The sequence below is a fragment of the Dermacentor albipictus genome, chromosome 9 (assembly GCF_038994185.2).
Source record: "Dermacentor albipictus isolate Rhodes 1998 colony chromosome 9, USDA_Dalb.pri_finalv2, whole genome shotgun sequence".
Lineage (NCBI taxonomy): Eukaryota > Metazoa > Arthropoda > Arachnida > Ixodida > Ixodidae > Dermacentor > Dermacentor albipictus.
In genome coordinates, this window is record NC_091829.1 from 124,784,160 (window position 1) to 124,801,909 (window position 17,750).

The 17,750-nt window shown below is 42.9% G+C and overlaps 1 long non-coding RNA gene across 1 annotated transcript; it reads right to left on the minus strand.

The window, feature by feature from the left end:
* Positions 1-285: 285 nt before the first annotated feature.
* LOC135896529 (uncharacterized) lies at positions 286-13,517 on the minus strand. Its single transcript, XR_010562733.2, has 4 exons — positions 13,412-13,517; positions 11,814-11,855; positions 8,498-8,702; positions 286-5,816 (listed from the first exon to the last, which is right to left on the minus strand). It is a non-coding gene; the product is annotated as an uncharacterized lncRNA (long non-coding RNA).
* Positions 13,518-17,750: the final 4,233 nt, after the last annotated feature.

Genomic DNA, 17,750 nt, shown 5'->3' on the forward strand with positions numbered 1-17,750 from the left:
CCTGCACTTACCTTAAAATACTGCTGAGCTATGTTGCATATAATTACCTTTGATGTCACGGTGGTATGTCTGCTGTGAGAGGATAGGGATAAAATTTAAATAGAGGCATTTTGTACCGCAGGCCTCTGTCACCTTGGGCTCAAAAGCATGCTCCTAGATTGCCTGTAATAAACCATATTGTAAAACTGCTAGCAGTACTGTTATGCCACTTTTTTCAATTGTCAGAGTGAATGGTCCTCTGAAAAATCAAGAGTGCTGAACTGATGCAGACAAAAACCATTTTTCTAGGTGAACTGTTTATTTGTAACCACACATCTGTGTAAATGTACAACCATTTGTAGTTTGAGATCAGAAACTTCTTAAAAACTATCGCACAGTACAAACTTCCTGCAGCTTGACACCATAACAAAATTGAATACTGAAGATGTAGTCAGTGTGGCTCTCAAGTAAAACACATTTACCAAAAGAAATAAATTTTAAAAAATAAATGCCTAAATAAAAAAATGTACAAGCAGATTGACATGACTGTAAATAAGAACACTCAAAAAAGGTACTTGCTTTCTCTATTAGGTAGCCAGTGGTACTATAACCATGGCACAATTTGCTTGTGCCCACAGCACTCAACTGAGACCTGATATGCAGGGTGGTTATCTTTAAGTTTCATGGAACTGAAGACTGACTGTTGCAGCTAACATAATTCTAGATACAGAGTGCCAAACATTACTTGCATGAGAAACAAGACACCATAGTCAGCTGATTAACAAAAACTCAGTTCCTAATAAAGTTTTTACGAATTGTAGCCGGTAATTTTACAAGGTGTATGCACTTAGAATGAATTTCCAGAATGACACTAGTAACGAGACACATGCCATCAAACTGGCTGTAGAAATGCACTGCTGTAGCACTTACTTTTTTTAACAAAACGCACTGTTATGCATCGAAGCACAAAAGTAACTGGAATGCCCATGTATTTCTCTCACATTTATGGAAAAATTTCGAAACTGGTGTCATCTTGGAAATTAATTTCAAGTGAATGTCTTGAAAACTCACTGGCTACAATTTGCAAACTGAAATATGTGTTGTGATGTTATAAGTGAATTAATAAATTTATGACAATCAGTTTAATGTTTTCATTTCTTGTGCTAGTAATGTCCACCTCTGAATAATCCAGCTCAAGAACAAGAATTATGCTACCTGGCAGACAACTTAAATATCTGTAAAACTGAAAAAGGATCACTGTACAATCCTTATATGTTGGTTGAATGGTGTGCGCCAATTTCAGTAAACCTTACATACTTTTGAAACATGGCAATCACAATAAGTGATGCTTATGGGAGCAGTTTATTATGCTGCATTGCTGTTGCATGATCCAGTTGTGTTTTCTGCCATGATAACGTTCCTGCACAGGTAATTCCAAATCAAGCAACTTATTCATATTAACTGCTTCAGATTTTCATATGAAACAAGGACAGCTATTAGAGATGTGCTGGAATACAGCAAAATTGCTCCTTGTGCGAGTTCCATTTCAATTTTATTCGCTGCCACAAAAAATAACGAAAGAATTCAGAAGATATGGTTTTATGTAAACATGAAAGGCACATCATCGCCATTACTGGAGATGTTTCGTTGCATAATAAATTTAAGCCGACTTATACCTATTAATTTTACTCATGTATTTTAGATAGCAATAAACCATTTTTACAAAGTTATGTAAAATGCCGTTTTTACTGAACTCTAAAAATGGCACAGATGCACTTGCAGGTACGCGATTCCATGCCGAATTGACAAGCATTTTTTTGACACCGCACATATATCTGAAACATTGCCACGTGTTTACTAGAGTTCGAAGCTCGTTACCCACTTTATTTATTTTTGCCAGATATTTTGTAGCATTTTAGGTGACAGTTTAGTTTTCCTGTTCAGCTGAGCTAGAGGACATCAAATGTCCTCTAGCTTTTCATTTTTTTATCAAATGCTTCAAATACTTTTTTTATTCAAATGCACATTGTATTGATCAAGGCCTTCAAATGGTGTGCGTGGAAATACGGTGAAGTGATGAAACTGCCAAAATAGCCAATTTTTCAAATATTTGAATACTTCAATTGCTTTTGGCACCGGCAAAAATGAGTCAAATTGCAATCCGTTAGTTTTTTTTTCGTCAGAAAAAATTCACAGGACAGAAATTAAATACAGAATGGTACCCCAGGTGACATAGTATAGCAGAAAAATATATGAAGCTCTGAAGGTTCAGTTGATCGCCTGTAAAAAAAAAATTCTAATCTTTTGCAAGAAGCTTCATGTTCAAGGAAAAAACAGCCTTCGTAGTTGGCGAAAAAATGTGATACATTATTGGATAGCTCTACATGTCTGCTTTGCATGTGTGAAGTTAAAAAAGGCATTTTTAAATGCGAGAAATTCTTTTTTGAAATTTTGTCAGCACCGACTTTTCTCTGAGGTGCGCACAGCTTGCTGGCCGGGAATGCAGACGACAAAGTCGGCTTCGTATGCAACACGGATGACAAAGAAGCGGTGTTAGGGTCTGCATTTGATTGCCAAGGGACACATGCTCTAATGCAACGACGCTTGTGTTTGGTGTGGGCCAGGCAAACCATACAGCCATTGCACATAAAATATCGATACGAGGTCTGTTAGAAGAGTATCCGACCTTTGGCTGAAGAAAAAAAACTGGCATAACTGAAGCGTTGGAAACTTAATCACCCTCAAAATAGTCTCCTTGGGAATCCAGCCATTCCTCCCAGCGGTGCTGCCATTGTTAGAAGCATTCCGAGAAGGCCTCTTTCCAAATGGACTTTAGCTCAGCTGTCGTTGCAGCCATAATGTCTTCTCTTGTCTGAAATCACGCTTGTTTCAATGGCCCCTTGATTTCGGGAAACAGCCAGAAGTTGCAGGCCGCCATATCAGGAGAGCAAGGAGCCTGTCGAACTACAGGAGTCTGGTTTTTCGCCAAAAAAGTCTGAATCAAGTGCGAGAAAAGCATTGTCGTGATGGATGTGCCAATTTCCTGTTGACAACTTCGGTATCATGCTCCATACAGCATCACATAGGCCATGGAGGACATCCCTGTAGTAGTCTTTAGTGATTGTTTGACCCTGTGGTGTGTATCCTTGGTGTACCACACTGCGGGAGTCAAAGAAAGCAGTCAGCAACACTTTGACGTTGCTGCACACTTAGCGGTCTTTGGTTGGCGACGTGGAATGCTTCCACTGTAACGACTGGGATTTGGTTTCCGGGTCGTAAACATACACCCAAGACTTGTCACAAGTGATTATGGTGTGGAATGCTTCCACTGTAACGACTGGGATTTGGTTTCCGGGTCGTAAACATACACCCAAGTAAACATACACCCAAGACTTGTCACAAGTGATTATGGTGTGGAATGCTTCCACTGTAACGACTGGGATTTGGTTTCCGGGTCGTAAACATACACCCAAGACTTGTCACAAGTGATTATGGTGTTCATGAAGTTGGGGTCACTGTTTGTGGAATCCAGCATGTCTGTGAGACTTCAACACGAAGTTGCTTTTGCTCCACCATGAGCAGCTTGGGAACGAATTTCGGCGCAACTCTCTTCATGGCCAAATCTTTGGTGATAATGGAATGTGGATAAAATGTGCTGATGCCCACCTCTTCCGCAATTTCTTGGATAGTTACACTACGGTCCCGCATCACCACGGGGTTCACTTCGGCAATGACCTGGTCATTTCGGCATGTTGATGGCCGACTGGAGCGTGGCTCGCTCTCAACCGATGTGTGGCCGTCTTTATACTGGTTGTACCACTCCTTAATCTGTGTGCTGCTCATAGCATAGTCACCGAAAGCAGTCTGAATCTTCCGGATGGTTTCCACTTGGCTGTCGCCCAGTTTCTGGCAAAATTTGATGCAGTAGCACTGCTCCAGTCGCACTGCCATTTTCCTTGCAATAAAAAACCGACGAGAGCACTGTACTACCTCATTCAAACGCTGCGTCTCAGCAATTCACGATATTGGCAGGTGGGAAAAAATTCGTGCATGCGCACAAAGGTTCAAGGGCGGCTGATGAAAATGTGCTTGTTTCATATTCATCAGGTGTTCGCAAAAAAAGGTCGAATACTTTTCTAACAGACCTCGTACGTAATAAATATGTGAGGGAATCCTGCAGTGCTAAAAGATATGTTCCATGCAGTTTAGAAAAAGAAATATCAGCTATTATGTAGACAGTAAATCCAGAAAGAGCACTGATATTGTTCATACAAAGCATCTTAAAGGGCATGTCGCATTGCAATGCAACATAGAGGGAGCAGGACATTTTGTGCCCTGCTCCCTGAAGCCCAATGATGATGCAAGTAGAAAACACCTTCATAATTCAGACTGAAAACCTACATGAGTATGAACAAATTCTTGTGGTGTTGTTTGCTACCACTGTTTCAGAACTGGAACATGCTCATCTATGAAAGTCATATGTGCCATGTTCAGTCTGATGTGGTCAGACACCATTGGCGACCACTTTTTGCGTTCATGTTAAAAAAATACGAGTTGAGACTGCAGCAGCAGCGCTTGACGTCACCTGCTTTCGTAATGATAAAAAAGGCAGTCAGTTTGTTGAGTAGTTCCTGTGGCTAATATATTAACAACCTTTCCTTGCTAGATGACATGGCTTCATATATTTATGCTGTATGTGTGATCCACAAATGAACATTATAAAAAATAATATATCGCACTTAAAGAATAATAACTTTTTGTTACTTGTCACATGCATAGCAGACATGTACGGCTGTGTAGTGATGGGTGACACATTTTTGTGCCAACCACCAAAGCTAATTTTTTACCTTCAACACGAAGCTTGCAAAAAATTTCAACTTTAGTTTTTTTAGCTGATCAACTGAACCTCCAAGCCTTGAAATATTTTGCAGCTATACCAAGTGAACCAGTCTGATTTTATATTCATTTTGTGCCTTCTGTATTTCCCTACGTTAGAAGAAAATTCAAACTTTGCAAATTTTGGCAGTCACCACTTCAGTCTCTTGACATGAACACCATCTGAATATCTGGATCATACAATTTCCCTTTCAGAAGAAACGTGTATCAGTGGCTTCTAGCTTAGCTGGGCAAGAACAATAAATTTTTGCCAAAATTCAAAAAAATTTTTGTGAAGGAAAATAAATGGGGAGCAAGAGTTCGAAGCTTCAACTATATCTGTGATGGCCAAAAAAACGCTGGTTGGTTGCCCTGTAATGACTTAAGAGTATGTATGAAAGCAAATTTTCTCGAACATTTTCTCGCTGTACCTACTCAAAATCAAGCAAACTTGAAATGGTTTGCCATAATGGAACAGTTCTTGAAAAAATTGTTGGGTGGTTTGGCATGAAATGACTTAAGATACTTAAAAAATATATTAATAAGGAAACACTATCCTTAATGGAACCATATCAAAAACTAACATAAAAATGTAGTGAACTATAACAAAGCACAGCACTTGTATTCTGGATTGAGCAATCCAATGTGGGCTTCTCAGGAGACTAGCATAATTAACATAAATAATATTAACATAAAAATGTCAAGCCATAGAAAGGCACAACATTTGTATGCTCATATGAGAAATCCAAATTGGGTCCCTCAGGAGACTAACATAAAACATAAGAATGTCGAGAGTTACAAGAGCACAACACTTGTGTTTTGGTTTGAGCTGTCCAACTTGGGCTCTTCAGAGGTGAAGGGGCAGGGGCAGTTGCTTCAGGGGCAGGGTCCCATGCGAGAAGCGAGGCCAGAGTTCTTTACATAGGGCATGTTGGTACCAGGAAATTTGCGACACGTGAAGCCTGCAAAAACAAGCCAGAACAAGTTTTAAACAGCAACTTCCACATGCAAAAGAATGGCATGCAATATGCCCTCGTTATAATGAAATTGATTTATGTATTTGTGTTGCTTTATTCCAATTTTCCACGGGTACAGCTTTACAGCATGACCATTTAAATTTATTTAGTGTGGCACAGGACTCCACTAAGTGTCAAATGCAGGAAAGGGCAAAGAGGAACAAAACACTGTAGCAATATAACTTTATGAATATCTTCAATGTCAAAGATGTGAACTTTGCTTGCTGAGAAAAAAATGGTGAAAAAAATTCATGTCGTTCATAAAGAACCCTGAACTGACAACTAAAATTATTTCTTGTAACTTCATAATTAAAATGTGCAGCACTTCACTGCTTTTCCATGCTCCTAATACAATAGTGTCATGTCACTAGAATTGAGTGTAGCTTCATTTGATGTTAGGTTTCCTGAGTTCACATGCAATCGGAACGTACTTCTCGCCTTACAATGACTTAGGACTTTCTACATTAAAGACACTGCTTACAGCGAAGTATGTTTTCTGCCTCAACGACTGAATTACTGTTATAATGAGGATTCCGTGTAGTTGTGCATCAGGCTGCTTAGCATGACACATGCAGAATGTGACAGATACGAAGAAATGCTGTCTTTTAAGAGCCATATGCCATAGGACTGACTTCTTTAACCCTTTTAGAGTTCACTGCCATACATCTGTGGCTGTGACAGAACGTTCTGAAAAAATTTGCCTTTTCAGAACAAAGTGTTGCCTAGCATCCCACTGGAGGTGCTGCAACCTTCTGAGACTTCTAGAAAATATTCTTATAGTGCTGTCGCTCCTTGGGCTTCTCCCAAACTGATCTTTCACTTAGCTCCTTGGTGTCTGTCATTGCACTAATTTGGGAGTGTTGCCACAAGTTTTTGTAAGTTTCATTACACAAAAAACTATGCTGCTTTATCCTGCATAAAAAATAAAACATGTAAAACTGCAAATACTGAAATGGTATTTCCACTTTATTGTTATTTAAAAACATTATTTACCAGTTTATTTTCTCGGAAAGTCGCCCTGAAGAACTTAAATCTGCAATAAAAATATTAAGGATGCGCGAAAAGTGATTTTTGAGACTGAACCGAATAATGCCAGAAGCAAATCAAATATTGGATAGCTTCTGAATAATGAACAGCTGATATCACAATTAATGTAAGATGAGGTTCACATACTACTATTCTTAAAGTTAGCAAGTTTCTGTCATTGTTATGTTATGAAGAGCTGTTTATTAAAAACACAAATGGAGCAGCAAAAAGTTTCTTCACATGCACAGGACTCTTCAGTAAGCATAAATGATTGCTGTACAGCCTCTAAAGTATAGCTACTTTAGTAACGTAGCCTGGTCTGCTATTCTTACAAGTTCTTACGTTTTATGTCTATACTATGTTATTGTAGGTGAAAATTTACCGTACTTTGGCTCAAATTTCATGTTTTATTGGTGTTTCAAAATATTAGAATAATACTCACATTTACAAATAGTGACCATTCAAAGACTAAATTGAATAGGACACTATTCAATTCGAAAGTTTTGAGTATGTGCACACCACAAAAGATATATAACTCCTAAATTAGAGGCATATTTCTCCCCAAAATGTGATCCTCAACGGGCTAAACAAGAGCGACAGAAAAGCCCATTCATCTTTTTGATAAATTTAAGCCCATAATCTACTTGGCAATGGTTCATAACCATGTTATAACCCTGTTAACAGGTAGGTGAAGTAAGGAAGCAGGAAACAATTCTAATAATTTCAGAATGGGAGTAGTGGACATGTCCGATGGTCTGTAAGAAGCTTTATACATTAGGCCCCAAGAGCCTATTCTCCATTTATTTAAGTATATGGGGAAAAGCCACATAATATTTTTTTCATATCTTAGAATACAAAGTGATAAAGTGCATGTTAATAAATACGAGTCATAGGTTAGGTGCTTAGAATAAGTAAGCATCCACTAAACATAGTACTGTTGACAGTGAAGCTGGCAACTCTGTCCATGTTGTTTCTTTGATTGAAACAACCAAAAGAAAATTGCCACACCACTCAGGTTCCCTCTGCTAAAAGGCTGCTGTCTGGCATCACATGGACCTTCTTCAATATAGGAGCAACCTTAATTCGATGTGGTCTGTTAAAATTGGTGAAACTACTGTTTCACATCTCAGAACATGCAGAGCTGTTTTGATTTCTGCAATTTGGTGAACGTGCTCCTGCTCGAGCTGAGCAGTAACCACACTTGAGCATAGCTTCTCCACAATTCGTGTATTAGAATAACACTTTCAGGCTACTTAACCATGTCCTCCATGCCAAAAGATTTGGAGCGTGCTTCACAGACTATTCCTTGCAATGACAGCCAAGTAGCACTGCTAATGCACAAATGCAGCTCATTTTATTTGGTGGAGATGCTAAAAACTTTCGGCAGTGAAGGCAGCTTTTAAATTTTAGAAGCATTTGAGTATGGCGGCATTAGGCACTTAAGATCATATGAACAGTCATTCCAAATGGTAGGCTATTGTAGTACACAACTGCACACACGGGCTACATGAAAGTCGTTTGTTATGCCAATGGCAAGTTCATAATTTTAGAAAAAAAATGTGAATGTAAAAATGCAACCGGAAAGGATATGTGGTACTTGCCTATAACAGCACTGACCCTGATGGGGTCAAGAGCCTCTGTTGCCCCTTGGTGTTATTTCCAAAGCCCAAATGGCCCATGAGCTCCTCCTCTGTGAACACATGGTGAAGCAAGGCCCTTGCAAACTTTCCTGGTCCACCATGGCAGGCCATAGTAAGCTGGGCCAGGATAACCTTCTGAATGTGCACTCTTACAGCCTATGTGAACCTGCATGTTTAAGTAAATGTTAGCAAAACAGTTTTAAGCCTTTCAAGTACATTCACACAACAGCCCTACTGCAAATAAATTACAAAAGTACCTGTTGCAAATCTAGAACGCTAAACTTGAATTCTTACAAGCTTCTGATACTGTCTGGATGCCACATGTTTCAAAAAAACAATCCAGCACAAACAAGAATTATAAACCAAAGTATCCAAACATCTAGTACTTGAAAAAGGGGAGTACCAGCGAAACACACATGACACGCACACAAGGAAACGGCATTAGACATGGACGGACATTGGGACGGACCAGCGTTTGTCCCTGTCTAACGCCTTTTCCATGTGTGCGCGTCCTTTGTTTTGCTGGTACCCCCCATTTTCAAGTTCATCATGCACCAACTGGCCCAAGAGCTTGCGTTAATGCACATCTAGTACTATTTATTGTGATTACCATTCTTGGGATACTTCATATTTTCAGGTGTTTGTCTCGATTGTCCCATCCATTTGTGTGAATATGTAGCCCATGGTCTAATGGGGAGATTGGGCTGCTATGTTTAGGGAAGAGTTCAATATCAACCGTTGGAACAGCTTAGGTGACTGGGTATGCGACCCTGGGCATATGCCACTTTTCAACGAATCTCTTTCACGCTATCTTGAGCATATGCTGCTGCTTGTGTTGGCAAGCAGCATTAGGAGCTCGAAGTGGGACATGATTGTCGATCATTACTAAGATTACCACTACACATCACGTTCGCTTGCTGTGCTCCAGAAGTAATGCGAGATTCCACTCCACTGTATGAAATGTACATAAGCCGCAAGGACAGTAAATTAAATCTCAATAAAATTATTCTACACGCAACGCACAGGCTGCACAAGATCACGGAGTGAACTCAGAAGTTTGTGGACAGTCAGTTGATGTCCATGTCAGGGACCTCTAGGGAGACTCGGTCATTTCCTCGATGTGCATCATCGTGCCGTCACACATTGTATTACAATTCTGTCTCGTTGTACCACTAATAGTCATCACGTATCACAGAATTCAAAATATAAATAGACACTTATATCTACTGTTTATTTAATCTTTACGGAAAATACTTTGAGCATGAGTTTTTGCAGAGATCATGAATTCGACCGCTTAAAGGAGCACTAAAGTAAAATTAAATTAATTAAATTTCGGCGTTTTAAGTGCCAAAACGACAATCTGATGTTTAAGCTTGTTTCACATGCAAGCGATTCAGCGAATGGAGCGAACAGCGGCGCGGCGCTGCGAAGCTTTTCGCGAAGTTTCGTTTCACATGCATTGCCGCCGCGCATTTTCCGCTGCTGCGAATAGCAATGTTGCTGGCATAAAACACAGCACTTTCAGCCAGTTTCGGTAGTTTGCGACTACCAACATAAGCATTGCTTTGTCCCTGCCTCTCAAATTTTTATTTTATAAATACATATCCTGCGCTTAGCAATTTAACAATTCGTTGAAAAGCTCTCTTGGCATGTTGCCTGTACCACGCGTAGCAAGTAAATAAACATCGTCCTATGCGCAGGCTTTCCAGAACTAATCCCCCGCTGGTCAAGTGTCGAAGTGGGCCATTCGGAAGCAGTGCTGCCGCTCTGCCTCTGCCTGTTCGCTGCGATGAAATTCCAACTTGCCCGAACCTTGCCGCTCCCGCCACCGCTTGAAACTGATTTCTGCGGCGCGGCGGCAGGATTTGCAAGCATTTTCGCTTGCATGTGAAACAGGCTTTAGGCACGCCATAGTGGGGAACTCTGGATTAATTTTTACCAAATCAGGCTGCAAGGTACATGGGCAGTTTTGGATTTCACCTCCATCAAAATGCGGTTGTTTGATCCTGTGACCTCGTGCTTAGCGGCGCTGTGCCAATACCCCTAAGCAACTATGGCAAGAAAGCACTAATGAGAAAAATTATTTTAGATGTATCTGTAAATGACCTTTCTACAATTCAAGAGATTCACTCGTACCGTGACAAGAGGCTGAGTAAATTGTAAAAGCAGCTAGAGGAAAGATTGGTGGCAGAGCTGCCTTGAAGTTACCACACCCGCTTGCTATGACGTCATGGATTTTGATGATGTCTGTTCAGGTGCAGCAATTTTTTTTACACATAAATATGTTCTTCATCGTATTCCAAAAACTTAACAACCGTCAGGAACTTTTACTGAAACAATACAACCCAAGTTTGTAAAAATACTTGAAATCCACGATGTGACAATGAGATGTCGGCACAAAGATTTTGGGGCGATACTCAGAAAATTGAACGTTGAGCTTTATTTTCTCCAATAATCAAGCAATTACCAAGAAATTTACAGAAATAGATATTTAAAATGATGCTTTATTTTAAATTCATTTAGGGTGTCATTAGTGTCCCCTTAATACAAAACAAGGAATGCACTTGGCTGCGTAATAGGTTAACATGCATCACTGGTTCTCATTAAGGCAGGATTATCAGTATAGCAAAGGGCATGCACTGGCTGCTCCAGAGGGGAGCCCTTCCACTTCCCCTCAACCTCCCAATTTCCAATTTATGAGCAGTGATACAATTTCTGTATCTTAACAAGACATAATGCCAAGATAGAGCATGTGGTGACCGGCACTTCGCACCATCCAGCTCGGCATCAATCTTTTTGGAATTTGGCCCTTGAAATGCAGAAAGCCCCGATCATTGCTCGTTCTTCAGCCAACTTTCTCAAAGGGTGCTGCTGTTCTGGTTTGATACCTCTAGCAGTGCACTGCAGTATGACATAGGTCATTATACCTTCGTTCTGGTAAAACTATAAAGATGTTCACTCATGTAGACCACTAACGTCCACACTAAGTTTCATATCAGGCATATACACTGAAAAAGACACATTCTGCGTTTAATATGTTCACAAGTGACACTGAAATTCACTCCTAGTCCCGGTGCAGTTGTTAAGTCTTTCAGCTGAGTGCTTAAAGGCACCATGTCTCCTAATGAAGGCACTCTGCACCAATTGATCACTGGAGCAATTGCCTTGCAGTTGCATCAGCAATGTTGTTTTTTTTCCTGCTTCCTGCAATACATTTTCACAGCATCACTGTATTTGATCATGGTGACGCTACAGAATGGATGACCAAAGAATTCACCTTTAGCGTTCCGGCTGGGGCGTCTCCCAGCTCACTTTGAATCTGAAAAAAGATTTCAGTATTAAAACGTGAAGCCACGATGCAGCAAAATCGACAATCAAAAGAGCTACATGGACCATTAGGCTGACATAAATGTACGGATACAAATGACTAGTCATCGAATACACGAAAGTGTGGCCGCTCTTGCCAATGGCAGTGTGAGCTTGTCAAATAATTTATTTCACGTTCCTCTACTTATTTTAAAAATTATTTCCACGCATCTACTTAACTGTTATGGCCACATATTAAAGGCAGCTCCTTCATATAAAGCCACAGTGTTACATTCTTTTACTCCCCGTCTACCTGATGCTACTGACGTTTTGCTTACACTCAAAGAAAGAATTTCACAGACCTGCTTTTTCGACAAAGCATTATTCCAAGCTTGTGGCAAAGCGTCGTCATTTAGTTCACAACGATGCGCTCCCCTTTCAATCTGCTCACTGTGTAGTGCTCGGATTCAAAGCAAAAATGGCTTTTCGACATAACTAGCTACTTCTATGGTCACAAGAAACAATGCTAATTATTGATGTTTATGTTGCCGATAACATATACATGCCGCCTCGAAACACAGTGGGACGACAAGGCAGATATGCCAGGCATTTATCTCGTTCCTTTACTGATTTTAAAACTTTGTTACATCAATCAGTTACTAAAGTGCGAAAAGCTGAAATTTCACGCTGTTACATTTCTTTAATGTTCTATCCCAGTAAAGTAGGACCTGGAGTGCCATGAAATCTGCCTTTCCGTGAATGCAGAGCGCCTACGCGAAGCCGTTTGGGCGAAGCACTCGATGGCACCGAACGGTGAAGATAAAAAAAAGAAAGTTGAATGCGCGCTAACACGTGGAAAACAAAACACACGCGGTTGGCAAGGCGTATAACTCGGTGATTTCGCAGCACTCTGGCATCACCCCTATTGTATGTCACGTATCGCATAGAAGCGCATGTACACACTTGAAATTTTTTATTATTGCGAGACAGCCTCCTCTGTGTTTTCCGGTCGCGCGAACGTCGGCCGCACGGCGTGACAGATAGTGGCGTTGAAGCACCGCGGTGTCACTCGATCATGAAGGGAACAGCAGGGAACAGCGCAACAGAATACATTTTCGCTGATCCCACCGCCCCCCCCCCCCCCCCCCCCTTTGTTGCTACAGCTCACTCACACGCCTTGTACTAGCGTGGCGCAAACGAAATATCTTCGATTACAGTACAGATCGGATGGTTTCACGTCGCATTGTTATGCGCTCATTAATAAGGCTAACTCAATCGGTGCTCGAACACCGTATCAGAAATCATGGCGTACAACAGCCCTGTTTTAGCTGGCACCACATAGCTGCCTTACGTCACCACAAGCGGAGAGTAAAGTTAAACCAGGACAAAGCTCCACGTTATATATCACAAATCTGGTGCTGTACAACCAATTCTCGCAACGGAAGGATAGTGCTAGGAATGAAAACTAGAAAAGAGGCGCGCGGAAAACACGCACAGGCGCTAAACTCATTTCCGGGCATTACCGCGTCGCAATGGACGAACAAGGGCAATTCGAAACACTCAACTCACCGTTGATGTCGCTGAGTCGGAGGCGATCATGGCGATCTTCGAGGCAACAAGCCCATAAAAAGCGAGCAACACGCAGGAATATTCCAAAGATGTCACAGCGAAGCACACAGAGAACGCAGAAAAGCAGGAAGCTTTCAAGCGAACAGCGTACACGAACTCGCCGGAATGCTCCAAGCATCAACACCGCAAACGCGCAATCATACATGTACACTCATACAAATACACGCTTATATTATCATAAATTGTACCATTTGATAACAAATTCTGTGATGTCATGTTATTACAGAACAATTGTTGCGCTTTGCAAGTGTATGAAAATTTTTTGCTTCACTTCTTTGATGAACTACTTTCTTTAGCGCAGTACCGCGGTGCACCGGCCGGAGCTAATGAAGTGCGCGGGAAAAGGCGCCAAATTCAAACGTCGCAAACGCCGTGCTAATTTGTGCGCGCACAGTTTTCGTCGTTTGGATTAAAAAAAAAAAAAAGTAACGCGTGCTGCAACCATGCGGACTGAACTGTTGACCAGAAAAGTACAGAAACGTCGCTGTTTGTGCTTCTTATTTCGACGTCACAGCAAACTGCAGGCGGTCTGTCGTCCCATTCTTTTAAACATTTGTGTGTGTGCTTCTGCGCTGTGCGATTTGTCACCGAGAACGTATAGCAGCGCACATTCTGCTTGGTGGCCGAGCAGATTCCCAACACATTCGCCAGCACCCCGTCTACGTCACAGAAAAGAATTTGGCCTCCATGTGAAATATGAGCACGATGACATACATATCAGCCAAGCTTTTCGTTTCGTTCTGTATCGTGCTAACGGGTAACATCTAAGCGATACGCACTCTGTAAAAACGATGTTCACTCCTTTATCCGCCGCACCCGCCGTGGTGGCATAGTGGCCTGAGGTGTTGCGCTAATAACCCGAGTGCTTGGGATCTAATGCCGGCCGGGGCGGCTGCATTTCGATGGAGGTGAAATGCAAGAACGTGCGTGTACTGCGCGTTCGGTGCAGGTTAAAGGACCCCAGATGGTGAAAATAAATATGGAGTTTCTTACTACGGTGCGGCTCATAATCAAAGCGTGGATCTGGCACGTCGAACCCCAGACTTGAATTTTGTTAACGTTCTCCGCCACCTTGACCATATTTAACATGGAGGCATGCAATGCCGTTTCCTAACACACAGCCAGGGTACTGCCCCCTTATAATGGACGCCGATGGAAATGCAGGATGCGTCCAATCATCGGTTGTTTGTCACTGCTTGTAGGGACGTTTGTCTTCTCAAACTGCATATATATATATATATATATATATATATATATATATATATATATATATATATATATATATATATATATATATATATATGTGTGTGTGTGTGTGTTTCTGCTAACTTTATGCCGAGTGTAAACTCTATGCCCTCTATGACGACGCGACTAAATGCATGTTGCTCCCTTTGGTATGTAGCGTGTCGCGCTATTTCTATATATTGCTTAATTAGCTAATTAGTCAAGGATAATTAACCAACTTCTGAAGCAAGGAAGTTAGGAAAGAAATTCCAATTAGAAAGTTGCAGAGCAGTCGGCAACACGTCCGAATAAGCAGTTTCTGTCTTTCTATCTGTTAAGTATTAGTGTTTTTCAGCTTACTGCGGATGCTCGCGAAATACAAAAAGCACCACGTGACATGCCCGCCTGCGAGTCATGATTGCACTGCTCCTAAGCCTTCTGCGCACAAACGAAAACATACCATTTAACCGGTGTGAACACCCGTTGTTAGATATGGAGCTGTTTCCTGCGATTACTTCGAGTTCCCCAGACCACATCGGATGGCAGCACAGCTAATTGAGGAATGCAGAAGCAGGAAAGTGCATTCCAGAGAAGCGGCCGAGCAAACAAGTTTAAGGCAACAAGTTCACGTGCCAACAAGTTCGTGCGTCGCCGGGATTAGAAGGGGGCCTCGTACAATGGAGCTCAATCGTCCCCCTTCGGCTTTGAAGAAGGCATCTGCTACCGCTGCGGAGCCGAGCCACCGGGTGCATGTGGGCCCTTGTGCAATGAAGCATGAGCGCCCCCCCTCCTTCTCCAGCCTAGAAGAAGTGGATTGCCAGTCTGCGAGGCAAGACCGCAGAGAGCCGCCAGGTGCGACACCGCGACACGGGCGCCTACCATTGGCTGAAAGTGGCGTCATCGGAGCGGACTCTCCCATTGGTGAAACATGACGTGACTTACAGTGCTCGAAGGGTTTATAAGAAGCCTTCCAGAGAGACCTGAGCATTCTGGGACATGCCCTGATTCCCTGATTCACCTCTCTCGAACTGCTTGCCGCGGGCCGCAGCGTCCGAGTTGCTGCCGGCCCGTAATGACTGTACGACTGTTACCTGACGTCTCACCTCCCTGTACATAATGTAGAATAAACCCTCCCAAGTTTTGGGTTTTCATTCCGCGAAGTCCGTCCCTCAACCCCTACATCTGGTGGCAGCGATGGGATCGCCTCCGAATGCATCAGCTGGTGGCAGCGCTACGGATAAACCTTCGTCGAGAGAGATCCTAAGGAACCGGGAAGAGCGAAGAAGAGAGAGCCTTCGTCGAAAGAGGTCCGAAGAAACTGGGAGTAGCGAAGAAGGAGCGAGCCTTCGACCCAGGGAGTCCGGAGGAGCCGGGAACAGCGGACAAATGAACCGGATGGCAGGGTGCTGCAACCGTAAGTGAGCGCGTGGTTTTTTTCCTTATGATTCGCCAGACTCAAAGGTTGTGTGTTCAATTTTGATAGTTCTGGGAATCGGGAGTTTGTTGCATTGTGTGTTTGCACAAATTAATTAAGGAAAACAGTTTTAACCACCTGTCGGGGCAGCTGCCATGGATCTTAGAAGGTTGACGAGGTTAGACTTGTTGTTGGTGTGCGACGATTTGGGAGTTGAGGCGGACGAACGGATGGAAACGCCAGCTATCATAAAGGCGATTAACGATAGTGGCAATGATGACAAAAGCATTGAGCTTGCTTGGGAGGTGATACAGGAGCCACGGGAGCGTGTGCGTCGTGTACGTTTGCGGGAGCGTCGTGAACTTAAGAGTAAGAGTAGGCGTGAAAAACGCGAGAATGAACGGAAGCAGGAGCTTCAAGAACTTACTCTTAGGTGTGAGCGTCACGTACGTGAGAATGAACGCGAACGGGAGTATCAGGAACGTAAGCTTGAGCGTGAGCAAAGGTATGAGAGAGAGAAGGCAGCACTGATCAAAGAGATACAGCATTGTGATCAGTTATTGGCACAGAGACAACGGCTGTCTGAGAATTCTGTAGGTAGTACAGAGCGAAAGAATGAGGCAGCATCGAGCGGATTTTCGCCAGAAGCCGACGAGAAGAGTAGTGCCTGTGAGATTAGCTGCAGATTCATAAGTAAAGGGAAAAGGCTAGCTGCTAACGATGCCTAAGTGGCAATAGAGGCCGTTAAAGGCCAGAGTGAGAGCGACGAGGTGCTGTGCAAACAGATGACTGTGGAGACAGCTAGGCCAGCTGCGAACAAATTGGCACAGTTACCGCGTGTGTGCGTCGCTGGTAATGTTAGCGAGGTTGCTAGTGAAGAAAAGGGTACTTCTGACCCGACAGAAGCGAGCAGCCATGTAGAGCCAGATGTGCGTGCAGAAATGAAGTGCGAGCTGGACGATGCAGTTGAGAATAGTTCTCGGGGTGGCGAGCTCCGTAGCTCACGAGAAAACAACTGCATTGTTCAGGGATCGGTGCGGCTCTCCGCCAGTCTAGATAGCCTAGAGAGGGATGGTTCAGTTAATAATCATTCGGACTGTGCGCGTGAGACAGCGATCGATACCGACGGGCTGTGTGCCGATGCACAGCGTGAGCTGGGCAATGTAGTAGAGGGCAGTTCGCAAGAGTGCGAGTTGTCTTACTCGAGTAAAGCCTGCTGCATTGTGCCAGAGTCGGTTGAGCTGTCCGCCGGTCGAGGCAGAGAGAGTGTTGATTTAAGTGAGAATCACTCAGACTGTGCGGGTAAGAGACCGATCCGGGCCGACGAAATGTGTACCGGCCAGCACGAGGCACGAGAAGGCGACATGAAGGCGAGTGCAGAGAGAAAGCGCCGTAAAAAGAAGCGCAGTAAAGACCGAAAGTCGGTAATTAATGTAGCGCCGCCAAAAATGGCGAGAAACCCAAAAGGGCAGGGCGCGAGGAAGAAGGTGCGGTCGTCTAGGACGATGTTGACGCATCCAGAACGTTTGAGCCACCGGTCAAAGGGGGACCGCGAAGAATGTTCTGCACGGACGCGGACAGAGGGCACGGGGCAGTTAATCTCCTCGTCGTTCCGTAGTTCTTTTCAAAGCTCAGCGTGCG